The sequence below is a fragment of the Cetorhinus maximus genome, chromosome 19 (assembly GCF_964194155.1).
Source record: "Cetorhinus maximus chromosome 19, sCetMax3.hap1.1, whole genome shotgun sequence".
NCBI classification, from domain to species: domain Eukaryota; kingdom Metazoa; phylum Chordata; class Chondrichthyes; order Lamniformes; family Cetorhinidae; genus Cetorhinus; species Cetorhinus maximus.
The window spans coordinates 48,445,370-48,460,173 of NC_135897.1; positions in this window are offsets into that span (position 1 = coordinate 48,445,370).

The following is a 14,804-nucleotide window of genomic DNA, read 5'->3' on the forward strand; positions in this document are numbered from 1 at the left end:
CCTAGCCAAGGATAGAGAGTGGGAAAAACGGTGACAGGTAAAGAGATAAAACTTGTTTCCACTGGTGGGGGAGTCCAGGATAAAGGGACACCTTTAACATCACAGCCAGGCCAATCAGGACAGAAGTTAAGAAAAACTACTTCATGCAATGGCTGGTAGAACTCTCTCCCACAAAAAGCAATAAATGCTAGCTCAATGTTTGCTAGGTAGTAACCAAGAGTATTAAGCGACATGGAGCCACGGCGGGTGAATAAAACGAGGATACATATCAACCATGACCTCACTGAATAGTGGAGCAGACTCTCGGGCCTGAACGGCCTACTCCTGCTACTACGTTTCTATCACAGCACCAGGAAACATGAGAAGACAGGCCAGCTACTTTGCCAGCTGAAGCATAAGGGCCTGAAGATGTTCCACTCAGAATGAATGTAATGCATGCAATATCATAACCAGTGACTGCTGGAGTGCAGAAATACTTTCATTTCTGCCTTGTCATTATTTTCCATCGGCATCTAACGCTTAATAATAAGAGGTGAAATCTGACCTGGTGCCATATGCTGCTGTGCCCAAATTGGATTTTTGTTTTGCAGTCGGAATTATGATTTGATCAATTGCCAGAACTGAGAAGTGGCGAACTCTTCACTAAAATATTACATGTGTAATCAGAGGGATCCAACCTTTGGTGGATTACAGGGAAATAATAATTGTGTACATATTGTATATCATTCGTTGGTAATTAAGTTTAGTTTCCTACTTCAGTTGACAGACACACCATTAGGCGCTTGAAGTGCAGGTCTGCATCACTGAAAGTGTCCTCGAATGGGAAACCCCTGTTCACGCATTACCCGAACTGTTCTTTGTATACATGGACAGGTAAACGCAATTAGTGGCCATTACCAGATTTTTTTTGCAACAAAAATGCACTCGACCTTGACAGAAATCCAATTGCCGGATTATACGGCAAATTATACAAATGGCAAAATGATGCATTTAAACTGATAGAATTACATCACCGGACAACTGGCTTCCTTAGAACTTTTACCACGAAAGCGTCAAAAGCGCAATATATTTTCCAAAATTAACAGGAGTTTCATCAAATTATATGATGTGAGGTCTATTCGACAACAAAGGAATTAACAGTTAAATTAAACTTAACTGTTAATTTAATAATAAATTAACAGTTTTATCGTTCAGTGTTGTGTGTTTTCGCTTATTTCTGTGACTAATTGAAATTAAAATAATTGCTAATTGAACAAGATTTGTAGAAATCCTGCCTTTTTCAGTATCTCATCTCTTATGTGGCAGAATTGCAGGTTATTTGTGGTACACCAATTGAATCACACTCCGTGAGTGAAAATTAAACTCTGCAGTGTAGCATTAATTGGCAACATTGCCTCTTGAATGACAACTCAGTTGTGTGTATGTATACAATTGTATGTGGAGGCGTCAGCTGTGGCTCAGTTCATAGCACCCTCACCTTTGAATCAGAAGGTTGTGGGTTCATGTCCCACTCCTGGAAACCAAGAACTGTGAATGTACTCGAAAGAGTTACAATCTGTGACTGTTGATAACTCGAAAGAGTTACAATTGTATGTGCATATTGTATATAAGTAGCACGCATCTGCTGAAGAATTTTAGCACTATTTTGGATCGGTCTACCAGATGATTTTTTTTAAAATAGTGACTTGCTGGAGTTTGCTTCAAGTTCTGCCTTAAGTTACCTCACGAAATTGGCCATAGTTATTGGGTGAGTCTGTGCAACAAGTCAGCAGGTCTGGCAGCATCTGCGGAGAGGAACACAGTCAACGTTTCGAGTCTGAATGACCCTTCAAAAGACCTTCAATAGGGTCATTCGGACTCGAAACGTTAACTGTGTTCCTCTCCGCAGATGCTGCCAGATCTGCTGAGTTTTTCCAGGTATTTTTGTTTTTGTTTTAGATTTCCAGCATCCGCAATTTTTTTGCTTTTATCTGTGCAATGAGTATTGGCAAGCTGTTTGACCACAAAGTGAACCTTAGTTTTTCCTCTTCTAGTGTCATTTTTGGTGCCACTGATGCCTTTGAGTTCCATCCCCACTTCTGATCTTATTATGGAAGGAAGGTCATTGATGAAGCAGCTGAAGATGGTTGGGCCCAGGACACTACCCTGAGGAACTCCTGCACTGACTTCTTGGAGCTGAGATGACTGATCTCCAGCAACCAATCATCTTCTTTTGTGCTAGGTATGACTGGAGAGTTTTCTCCCTGATTCCCATTGACTCCAGTTTTGCTAGGGCTCCTTGATGCCACACTCTGTCAAATGCAGCCTTGATGTCAATGGCAGTCACTCTCACCTCACCTTGGGAGTTCAGCTCTTTTGTCCTTGTTTGAACCAAGGCTATAATGAGGTCAGGAGCTGAGTGACCCTAGTGGAACCCAAACTGGGCAGATCTATGTATGTATTTAAAAATCATTTCTCTTATTAATAAATGTTTAATCTAGCTTTGTAAAACCCATAAGACTTGGTGGTGTTATTACTACTGAATTCAAGGCACGCCTCTTAAAATTTATACAAACTGCAAAACAAGCTGTAGCAGTTGTTTCAAGTTTCCCTTTGGGATTTGTACAACTCAGTATTTACCATCGGCTGTGTCATAACAAAGTTCCATAGGGACTTCCCAGCTTTCATAATAGTCCAACTCAGTCTATTCCCTTCTGCTCATAATAGCCTTGACCCTTTCTAATCCATCCAGTTGTAGCAGTCCAGACTCAGCTCAGTTGCTGCACAACCATGTGTCTGGAAATTGCTTTCTTGTTCACAAAGTTTGCCTTCCTCCCTCCCTGCATTCCCACCATAAAGATGTAAACACGAGAGACAGCTAAGAAATGCAGAGAGCAAAGAGGGCAAAGAGAATGGAGAGAAATACAAATATAAAGAGATAGAGAGGCAAAACAGAGCACAGCCCAATCATACCAGAAAATGGGAAACAAAGGGAACAAATCAGAAAAGGAGAGGGAATAAAAAAGAAGGAAGTTTAATAGAACTGCTAAGGGGACAGGAAGAAAGAAGGAGAATCCTCAGTGATTTCAATCTCTTTCTCAACTCCCCTTGCCCTTTCTCCTCTGAATTCACCTGTCCTCTTTAAATGTCCCCCACCCTATAATGTTCTGTGGCTTTTCCACTCCTATGGTACCAATCATTCCAAGGCTAAGGGTGGTCCTTAACCACCCATAACCTGTATCCCCTCAACTTCCAATACTTCCTGTGTCCAACCTTGAAAAAATTCTCCCTCTTACAAATACATTGGAGCCTTTGGATCTCCATTGATTTCCAATATCACTATAGGTGCTGATTTCCTCAAATGCATCTGCACAAATATTAATTGAAATGGTAACTGATAACTGTGTTAACTAAATGGCAACCCTCTTGCCTTTGAATCAGAAAGTTCTGGGTTCAAGCACTTATTTTGGTGACTTAAGTACAAAATCTAGGCTGACAATCCATTGCATTATTGAGGGAGTGCTGCACTGCTAGAAAAGCTGTCTTTTGGATGTGAAATTAAACTGAAGCTTCATCTTCCCTCTCAGGTATTTGCACAATATCCCAATAATCCATGTTGTGCAACCAGTATCACCATCTAGCCCTCCTAGGTCAAGTAGCATTGATAGAGAGTAGATCATCTTTTAATTCCTTTGTGCTAACAATTGTGGTGGTGGGCGAGGGAATGGATAATTTCTTCTGAGTGCTTTACATAGCTGGTAGATTTGCTTTGATTATTATTGCGAATGAAACCATAAATATCTTTGTTTAAAATACATTTCCAATTTTGCTAGGAATAGTGAATATGAGCCTTGATTTTCTGAAGGGTTCCACCAGTTTTCAGATGGATCTTGTGTCAGTGGAGGAAGAATATCCGCTCAAGAACTAATATATCAGTTCCATGCCAATGACTATCACTCAGATTTTCTGTCAGGAGCAATAGTGGTCCTTAAATACATATGCCCAATATGGTTAATTGCATGATAATGATGAAGTGACAGCAGGATTTGCACTTAACATCATTGCCACAATTGCAATGCTGAAAACAAGAAATGCCAGCAAACTCCCAACATTAAGACATCCCTATAAAAATGGAACAACCAATTAAAAGCTTTGTCATTACAAAAATTGGCCCTCCTCTTCGGTTGCCCAACAGGGATGGCCCTCTTGCAATGTTACTGGCATCTAAGGCCTGCATTAGTCCAGGGCAATGGTGACAATCTATTAAGGTTGGCCCCAGAAAATTAATCAGTGTCAGTGATGGCCAAGGTGGGCAGGTGCAAAGCCTGCCACACTGACTTTTACATCAGGTTCCCATCAAATCATAAAATCACAGATAAAAAACTTCTCTATTTTGTTACTATTTTACTCACACCTAGCAACCAGAGGAAAACTTAAATCTTTAAATATGGCTTAATTCCAGCCCAAGAAAAGTGCTCTTGAGTGCCTGGTCTGAATTTGCCAGACAAATTCACATAAATAGATTGATTTTAACTTCTGTTTGTCTGCTGTACATGATACATTTTGATTTTGTTGAACACATAATGACACAATATAAGCACTAGGTGACACTAGTATACCAATCAAATGGACTCACAAGTGAGATTCACAACAGCAGTATTTATATTCAGGGCCTAACTAATGGATAGAAAGAATTTTGTATGTGTTACTATTTGTCGGTTACATTTTTTACTCATCTATGATCAATATTGTTAATTGGATTACTTCAAGAATAGAGGAAAATTACGGCTACACAAAAACACACCATAAAATATTTTGGTTGACAACCTCAGTGATTAAGTTTACAGAACTTATTTTACATTATAAAATGTAACCCTTTATCTGTTCATGCACGCATACTCTGATTGTAATTGAAGTGTTATTCCTCATAGCATGCCATTAAATCACTGTGTAATGTAACTAAGACAGATTGTTTAAAACTGAGTAAATCATTTACTCAGAGGAATGCCACCTTGTCCAGTCCCATTCACCACCTCCACAAAAAACATAAAAAAGCTTCAAAGGATTACAGTTTGTATTATTCTTTTCTTTTTCTGCCTATTTGTATTTTTCTTAAAGGAAGTGGATATTTAAAGTTTACAATTTGTATGTAAGCTGTGAGAACCAGGTGGAGGAAAATTAGGGTCAGACTCAGCATTAAGTATCAATACCATTTGGCTTCCTGTATAAAGTCTGGGACCTCAAAGTTTGGTTGCATAGCTTCATATTTTCAGTTCTATATATACCTCTTCAGATTCAAAATGGCACGGCACCATAACGATCCTAGCATTGTTGGAGGACAAATTACTAGACTATTGTGACATCTTGTGAACCCCTTTGACCACTAGTTTCTTCGGACATGATGGAAGTAGGCTGATCTTGCACTACCTCAGTCTAAGCTGCCATTGCAGCACTCAGACACAGGATGGTTTCCGCCTGTGCTGCAATGGAGCTGAGACATTGATCTTCAGATGCTGCACGGTGGTTGGGTCCACAGATATACTGATGGAGTTGGCCACCACTTCCATGCTGGAAAGATCGGGCTTCATGGTTTGTGCAAACCTTGTGCAAGGTTGACGTTGGGCTCCTGCATACTCTCTGGCAATGACTGCAGTATTTCTACTAGGCCTGCTAATGCACTAAACATTTCTGTGTGCATGCCCATTAGTTTTTTTCAATAAGTGAAATGTGTTTATGGCTAGTGATACAGTTGCTAGGATATGGCACTTTTAAAATTCATTCAAGAGATGTGGACTTCGCTGGCTGGGCCAGCATTTATTGCCCATCCCTAATTGCCCTCGAGAAGGTAGTGGCGAGCTGCCTTCTTGAATTGCTGCAGTCCATGTGGTGTAGCTGCACCCGCAGTGCTGTTAGGGAGCGAGTTCCAGAATTTTGATCCAGCCACAGCGAAAGAATGGCGATGTATTTCCAAGTCAGGATGGTGTGTGGCTTGGAGGATAATTTCCAGGTGGAGGTGTTCCCATCTATCTGCCGCCCTTGTCCTTCTAGATGGTAGTGGTCCTGGGTTTGGAAGGTGCTGCCTAAGGGGCCTTGCTGAGTTTCTGCAATGCATCTTGTAGATGGTGCACACTGGTGTTACTGTGCATCTGTGGTGGAGGGAGGGAATGTTTGTGGATGGGGTGCCAATCAAGTGGGCTGCTTTGTTCTGGATGGTGTCCAGCTTCTTGAGTGTTGTGGGAGCAGCACCCATCCAGGCAAGTGGAGAATATTCCATCACATTCCTGATTTTTGCTTTGTAGATGGTGGACAAGCTCTGGGGAATCAGGAGGTGAGTTACTCATCGCACTGTTCCTAGCCTCTGACCTGCTCTTGTAACCACAGTATTTATATGGCTAGTCTAGTTCAGTTTCTGGTCAATGGTAACCCCCAGGATGTTGATAGTGGGGGATTCAGTGATGGTAATGCCATTGAATGTCAAGGGGTGATGGTTGGATTCTCTCTTTTTGGGGATGGTCATTGCCTGGCACCTGTATGGCACAAATGTTACTTGCCACTCGTCAACCCAAGCCTGATGTTGCCCAGGTCTTGCTGCATTTGGACATGGACTGCTTCAGTATCTGAGGAGTCATGAATGGTGCTGAACATTGTGCAATCATCAACGAACATCCCCACTTCTGACCTTATGATGGAAGGAAGGTCAGTGATGAAGCAGCTGAAGATGGTTGGGCCTAGGATACTACCCTGAGGAACTCCTGCAGTGATGTCCTGGAACTGAAATGATTGACCTCCAACAACCACAACCATCTTCCTTTGCGCTAGGTATGACTCCAACCAATGGAGAGCTTTCCCACTTATTCCCATTGACTTGAGTTTTGCTAGGGCTCCTTGATGCTACACTCGGTCAAAAGCGGCCTTGATGTCAAGGGCAGTCACTCTCACCTCACCTCTGGTTTTCTGCTTTTTTGTCCATGTTTGAACCAAGGCTGTAGTGAGGTCAGGAGCTGAGTAGCCCTGGCGGAACCCAAACTGAGCTTCAGTGAACAGGTTATTGCTATACAAGTGCCACTTGATAGCACTGTTGATGACCCCTTCCATCACTTTACTGATGATCGAGAATAGACTGATGGGGCAGTAATTGGCCAGGTTGGATTTGTCCTGCTTTATGTGTACAGGACATACCTGGGCAATTTTCCACATTGCTGGGTAGATGCCAGTGTTGTAGCTGTACTGGAACAGCTTGCCTAGGGGCGCAGCAAGTTCTGGCACACAAGTCTTCAGTGCTATTGCCAGAATATTGTCAGGGCCCATTTGAAGATGTATTCAGTGACTTTGACCACAGAGATCATTGAGCTTCTTGCAGCACTGTATTGAGATTCTTGTGGTTACCCTCCAGGTGTTGACCACTGCCTTTGCATGCCTGTCTGGAGGACCCCTTGGTCCATTCTGGAATGAGGACTTCTCTTCCTATCCACCTCCTACACCACAGTCTGCTGTGCTGCATCAGAAAATCTTGGAGCACTCTCTGCCATGTTGTGCCATTCTTGAGTCTTTCAAACATCAAATTAACTTTTAGAAAAACTTGCAGCTTCTGCTGCAGTCAAGAAACACTCCTTCTTTAAAAGGCGCAGGCTGGTTTTAAGTAGTACAGGCTAGCACTGTTGATGATCTCTTCCATCACAAGCATGAACTCATGTTAGCATCTCATGATTTTGTACCCCGATCCTGATCAGGCATGCAGCCACTCAACATAAAGGCAAGTTTAAAAATATTAGCTTATATTTTGTTCTCAGCCTCCAGCAGTCCCTTTAAGCATGCTCCAGCTAGTCTTAACAAATTTTATGAACACCCTAGAATGGGCACAATATTACAAGGAGGCCTGTGCTCAATTCAGGCGGTTATCAGTGTCAGCCAAAGAAAGGCCCTGATGGTTAGAATGTTATTTGACAGACAGGGAAAAACAGCAGTGACCACTTGGTGGGAGGATTAGTCACTATTTTCCCTCTGCATTCCTGCTGATCACAATCCACTAGGGGCAGAGGCGAGGCCTCATGAAAATATACAAATAGGGTCTGGTGATGCCCTTATGATCTCAGCACCCTTCTAACCTGTAATCACAGAAATCCCAACAGGATTGGTCTCTCAGAATCACAGAAGCTGTAGTTAAAGCGCGTGTACCTGCACATAACTAGATCAGAGTATCTGGGTGTCATTGTTGATGAATTACCATGAAAGTTTCCAGCTTCCAGATTATTTCTTCCTGTGATTTTTTGGGCTTATGTACCCTCAGTAAGCACGATTTGTTTATCATGGGTACTATTATTGCTAGTTTCACTTGGATGGAGGAACAGTTGGAGAAGCCTAAAGCCTTATCAGCTAGTACAATAAGCTGTGTTTATTTGAGGACAAGGTGAAGGGACTGTTCCTGCAAACAAGGGCGTAAAGGCCAAAAGTCACTCTACTGGCCTTATCTAAAGAACAGAGAGTCAAGAAACTGTGCTTCTGAGTAGTTAATAGACCTCTGTCACCTTCTGGTCCAACAGATCTGGACACAGAGCTGCTGGACCAGAAGACCAAGTTTTGCCAGTGGCTTTCAAAGTCATTATGGGCCCCAGCTCCTTTGCCACCGGCATGTTCTACACTGCTACAGGAGAGATCTCCTGTGTTTCCCAGTCAGAGTGCACAGCTGCATCAAACTGCCTGTTTGTCAGGATAAACCAATACGTCACATTCCCTATTAAACTCGACCATTAACTAGGGTTGCACCCCTCCAGGATTGCCCTGGAGTCTCCAAGAATTAGAGATTAATTGTCTGGACACCACTGTGAGGAACCCAAGAGAAAATTTATAGGAGTATTTAAAAGGTCTTTCTTCCCCCACCCACTCCCATTTCATTTCAACACTTCAATTAGTTGTAAAAATATTGGAGATTGGAAATAACGCTGTTTGTTTGGACAGGGCAGTTGGAGGTGGGAAGTCTTGTGATGAACTCTCCAGGAAAATGTCCAAGCAGAGTCAGTGACCCTACCATCAACACAAGCAAGTTTGGGGATTTGCAGCAGTGGCTGGCGACCCTCGTGTCAATGGCGTCATCAAGGTATGAGAATTCCAGCTAGCTTCATTATGAACTGGAAGGGCTACCACTCAATGAATGTTCAACCAGTCTCTGATCACAGAAACAGAATCATGCAAGTTTGTGTACGGCAGCTGTCAAAAGATTTTTTACCCTGCAACATACAACCAGTCATCCAATATTCAACCCTTCCACCAAAATGACAGGATGGCTGTTGGAACCAAAAGACCTCATTTAAATTGAACAATTAAACAGCCAACTCTGAACAAACTCTTCATAGGCGGTTTACTGTTTGGAAGTGTGAAAAATCCAGTGTGCCTGCTGCCACTTAAACATAGCCTGCAGTGTTAAAATCCAGTGTGCCTGCTGCCACTTAAATATAACCTGCAGTGTTAAAATCCAGTGTGCCTGCTGCCACTTAAATATAACCTGCAGTGTTAAAATCCAGTGTGCCTGCTGCCACTTAAACGTAGCCTGCAGCGTTAAAGGGGAGGTGCATTGTTCCAAGATTTACCAAGGTGGCAGGCTGCATGATATCAGCCGGAGCATCCTGATTCTTATATATAAATATATTTAATGTTTTCCCCATTTTTTTGAGGAAAGAAGTGAGTTTGATTAAAATAAGTCTCATTTGTTTGTACTGTTTCTCTATATGCTCCAGTTCTTCCTCAATGAATTGTGTCCAAGGATCAATCGTCTCGCCTGCTGACATTGCAATGTCATTGGTTACATAAGGAACACTTATGCTCACAAAGATTTTATTTTTACAGGCATACACAAGCATCTACACAGGTGTTAGCTGATAATTCCTGCCTGAAGTGACCTCTTACATCCTCTAATGGCCTTTGTGCTGTTCCCTCTATGGTTGTAGCAGGGGAGCTGGAAGGCTGCTGTGGCTCAGCAGAAGGTTCTGGAGACCCTTGTGGTCAATGAACTGTAGGAGCTTGAAAGAGCAGTCTGGCCCAGCAGGCTTTCTGTCACCAGGGCAGACATTGGTTGAGTGGTTGATGAGGATCCAAATATGCTGGGCAACATGTTCCCTTCCCAGTGCAGTACATGGTCCTGCAACGGCTCGCTGTGGCTCTTTGATAGCATGTGCAGGAGCCCCAGCCACCACTTCTTCCTGAGGTTGCTGCCTCTGCACAGCCAGGAGCCTCAGTCGCTCTCTCCTCCATCGTCTTCGCTCTCTGTAGGCCATCAGGCATATAGCCAATTCACCAAGCTCCATGATCTTGATGTAATCCTCCTGCAAGATGAAAGAGAGAGACACGTGGTTAGCATGGGTGTACTAAGAACTTGTCCTGGTTAAGTGTGATGGCCCCTTAACGATTCCAGGAGATTGCTGGCCACCACTTAGATGGCCAGGGATTAATGTGCTGCATGCCATCTCCACCACCTCCGCTGCAGTTCGCCAAACCAATTGGCCGCAGATTTGCCCACAGGACTGCATGCTGTCTTCTCAGCTCAGGCGCAGGCATTCTCCTAACACGCGCTGCAAGGCTGCACTGTTAGCTTGAACAGTGGGAGAAACTGGTCCAAAACGGGATGCTGACATCGCAAGGGGCTGTGAGCACCTCCAACAGTGACTGCTCCTTGACCAGCTTTAGCGAGGAGATTGTGCAACATATGCAGTCGTCCAGTTGTACTGCAGTCCACTAAAATGCTCATGACTTTGCAGTCTGTGCCATAAAGGGGGTGGTGGGTGGTGAGTGGTGGGTGGTGGTGGGTGGTGGGGGGGTTGAAAAGCTTTGAAGCACTTGGTGGCAGTTTGATGCCTTTGCATTGCTTGAGTGAGCAGATAAGCTAGAGGCCCGACTCCAATCAAATCAATGTGGCTGTGCCTGAACTGTCTTAGCTGCAGAGGAATGGTCACTTTCTACAGGTTTCCCAAATGCGCGGCCACTTCCCTCGCCCACCCTACCCACCACCCTGAATGCTTATGCACTATATTCAATGGCAGGGCTGCCCTTGCTCCCCTCGCCCTCTGCAGGTCACCTCAATGGCTGGGCTGCCCTTAACTACAACACCCTCAAGCATGATGTCCAACAGATGACCGTGGTGAGCGCTCCGCAATGTTACTGTGTACTCACCTCCGAGTTCCCCTCAAAGTACAGGCCGCCAAGTGCACCCCTTTTATGTGCTGTTTTGAAACATGTTCCTGCTGACGTGGACTGACGATCCAGCGGGGTGGGGGGGACAGTTCCGGCGGGCTGGCCTAATAATTATATGCTGGTGTATTACAATGAGGCCCCCAATGTCCGATGGCACGAAATGCATTTCCTGCTATTGGCAGGCTGAGCAGACAATTGTGAACTGGTTTCATGCTGTCGTGAAAGCGATCATACCATGTTGTCCACTCATGCCACTGAACACACCCTATGCCAGTGGGCACGGAAAATTCCACCCAATGCCTCACAACCTGTCCAAGTTGGAGGAAATAGTGGAGCTTTGAATCTAAACAAGATTTAAACAAAAAATGCTGGAAAAACTCAGCAGGTCTGACAGCATCTGTGGAGAGAAAGACAGAGTGAACGTTTTGAGTCTGTATGACTCTTCTTCTGAGCTCTTTTGCTTTTGTTTCAGATTTCCAGCATCCGCAGTATTTTGCTTTGAACTTTGAATCTACATGGTCCCAGTGCAAGTCCAGCCCAGCTACAGCTTTAATTGAAGTGATATTCCATTGTTGCTTGCTGGTTGGCAATGCCATGTGGAAATTAAAAGCACCAGACAAATTGATAGGAGACTCTGCCATCACCTCTCTGCTTTGTGTTGCTTTCCAAGCTGGTAATCCAATGGATTCATCAATTGCTGGTGTATAGATAGCACTTTTCCTTTGGAGATTGCACCCCTAAAGTTTATATCCTTGTCCTCTTCAACAAAGCTTGCACCCTGCTGAGCCATTTCCTGGATTGCCCATTCCACTTGTACCTGTTCTGTGCTTTGTGAATCACGCAGTGCAGACCCCACTAATTCACGATCAATAATGCTTAGGTGCCAATTTCAAAAAATATGAGCAAGTGATCATGCATCTCCTGGGGGCTTGGCCCCATTTTCCTGTGTGCTTAATTTCTGGGCCTGAGTCATCTGAAGGCAGAGGGATAATAGTTAGCATGCAAGGGAACACCAGATGAGTGAGTGCAATGCATCACTTGGTTGTCATGTTGTGTGTGATCATGTGAGCTAGAGAGTTCAGTGGAAAGAGAAAAGGAAGGAAAAATGCCCAAACACCCCACAGTGTGCTGCAGTCTGACCACCTCCATTACAGCATGTCCTTCCTCTGCCAATAAAGCCTCCCTGCTGGAGTCAAAGTTTGCAACTGTGCAAGATTTCCACTTGATTGTGAGAACTCCTTCCAATTGTGAGCTAGGTTCTCCTGTAAGATGAATGGGAATGGTTAATGTTTCCCCTTTCGAAGGATTTCAAAAATGTTTGAAGCAAAGTGTATGCTGAGCAGTAGAAACAACAAGTGTGAACTTGAAGACAAAGTTGTTGTGAGGGCTACAGCAGATGTTGACTGTGTGTGCAAGTAGGGGGAGGCGGAGTGAAGTGTCCTGATGTGATTGGAGGAGATGCATCGAAACAGGGAAGGCAAGCATTGCTAATGTTGGGGCTGAAATCTGGTGTTGCAGGAATTCTTTATTGAGTGAGAGATATGAAGAGGACCTTGGCAATCCGAGCAAGGTTGTTAAATTTCCTCCTGGCCTGTAGCCAGGTCCCAGAAACGATATTGTTGCCAGTGTCCCACGGTTGCTAGTGAATTTGCTGCGGTATTCATCAGCCAGCGGGAGGGAAATGGATCTCTGTGGCATTTTACATGACCCATGAGGACTAGGACAAATGTTGGACATGGCTGTTAATGAAAGAGATTCTTCTGCCTGGATTCTGAATTAACATGGACACAGGATTTAAATCAGAGATGTTCTGATTTACCAGATGTGGCCTGAGGCCCAGAGTTGGGAACTAAAAATGCAGGTCAGTTTTTGTAGTTGGAAGTAGTCTAAAAAGTAATGTCAAAAACAGCCAACAAGAGGGACAGGGTGAAGCTTTTATTATTTTCCCCATGTTTTTGAGGAAAGAAGTGAGTTTGCTTTTTTACCCAGAGGGTCGTGACGGTCTGGAATGCACTGCCTACGAGGGTGGTGGAGGTGGGTTGCCTCACATCCTTTAAAAAGTACCTGGATGAGCACTTGGCATGTCATAACATTCAAGGCTATGGGCCAAGTGCTGGTAAATGGGATTAGGTAGGTAGGTCTCTACCAAAGGGCCTCTTCTGCACTGTGATTCTGATTCTGCTTTAAATGAGTCTCATTTTGGTTGTACTGTTTCACTGTATGTTCACATACAGTTTGTAAACAAAGCAGCTTTAACATTTATTTACAATTTATATCTGGCCTCACCTTAGCAAGTTATCAATCTTTGGAAAAATTGGAGAAGTGCACAAGAGGGCATTTGTGAGACACAATATTCATATCAAATCACAAGATTCCCCCTTGTTATACCCCTGAGTTATACTTTCATATAGGTAGGTATTGGGTAGAGCAGACACATCCCAACATAAGATAATCAAACCACTTAGTGATGTGACCAGGACTTCTGTAGTAAAGTCTCCAAAAAACAGACCCTAAACTTGTAATAATGCTATTCTTCAGATTTGTAATAATATAGATTCAGATTTTACCTTTTTTTTCTTGGGTGTGAGGCTATGTCAGGCAAAAGGAAATTAGAGTTACTGAAGTGAAGCAATCTCTTAAGCAAAGCTTTGTTCCTTGAAATTTCTGCTGAATAATCAGGAATGCGAATAATTGGAGAGAATTATACTACTGCTGTATAAGAGTAAAAATTTTGTGTGTCTCTGAATCATGATAATCTATCCATGACTTTCTTGATTTCTTGATAAGATCATTCCAAAATACATGGTACAGTTGACCAGATTATCAAAACACAGACAACACTGTTCATCAGTTATTTCATTAGTTTGGGTAGATCCTATGACTCTTAATAAACTCTTGTCACACATAACAGATCATTTTTTCCATTGTTAATCACATGCTTGTAGTTATTTTAAGATACAAGTATACTTCAGGCAAGCAAGATTTTTAGTTTCTCTTTACTGTTGCCATAAATAACATTTAAATGGGGAAAAGCAAACATAGAGAAAAGAACTCCACTAAAAACAGCAATCTCACATTTTAACTCATGATAGCAAAGAGAGACTTTAATCTGGTATGAAATATAGCATAAAAATAAAGTGGGTGCCATGATAGAGAGTTAAACATAGGTTAGGAGTGAAATTCCACTGCTGAAATATATGTTCTTTTTAGCCAGACCAGGCCTCCCAAGTGTGCTTTCATTATTGTTCAGTTTTATTATCTAAAACTATGCAGTTGGCCAGCAGAACACAAAGATTATCTTCCTACTGTCAGTCCAGCTAGGACTACTCCTAACTATTAGGAAACTAGTGTACAAAGTTATTGGGAATGGATCAGGAAGAATCCCAGCCCCAGTATTTGAGCTGTCGTCCATGTTTTGCTAGAGATGACATTAATGTAGACTTTACACGACCAGCCTACAGAAGAAAAATATTTTCTGTGTCCAATCAATTGCTCAATGCTATGGACTACCTTTCAAGGGGCTTCCAAAACATGTCAAACTTGAGCAAGAGGCTAGTTCATGGCAGGGACATTCTGCAATCAACCACATAGCTTTTTTAAATTTATTCATTCACGGCATGTGGGCATCGCTGGCTAGGTCAGCA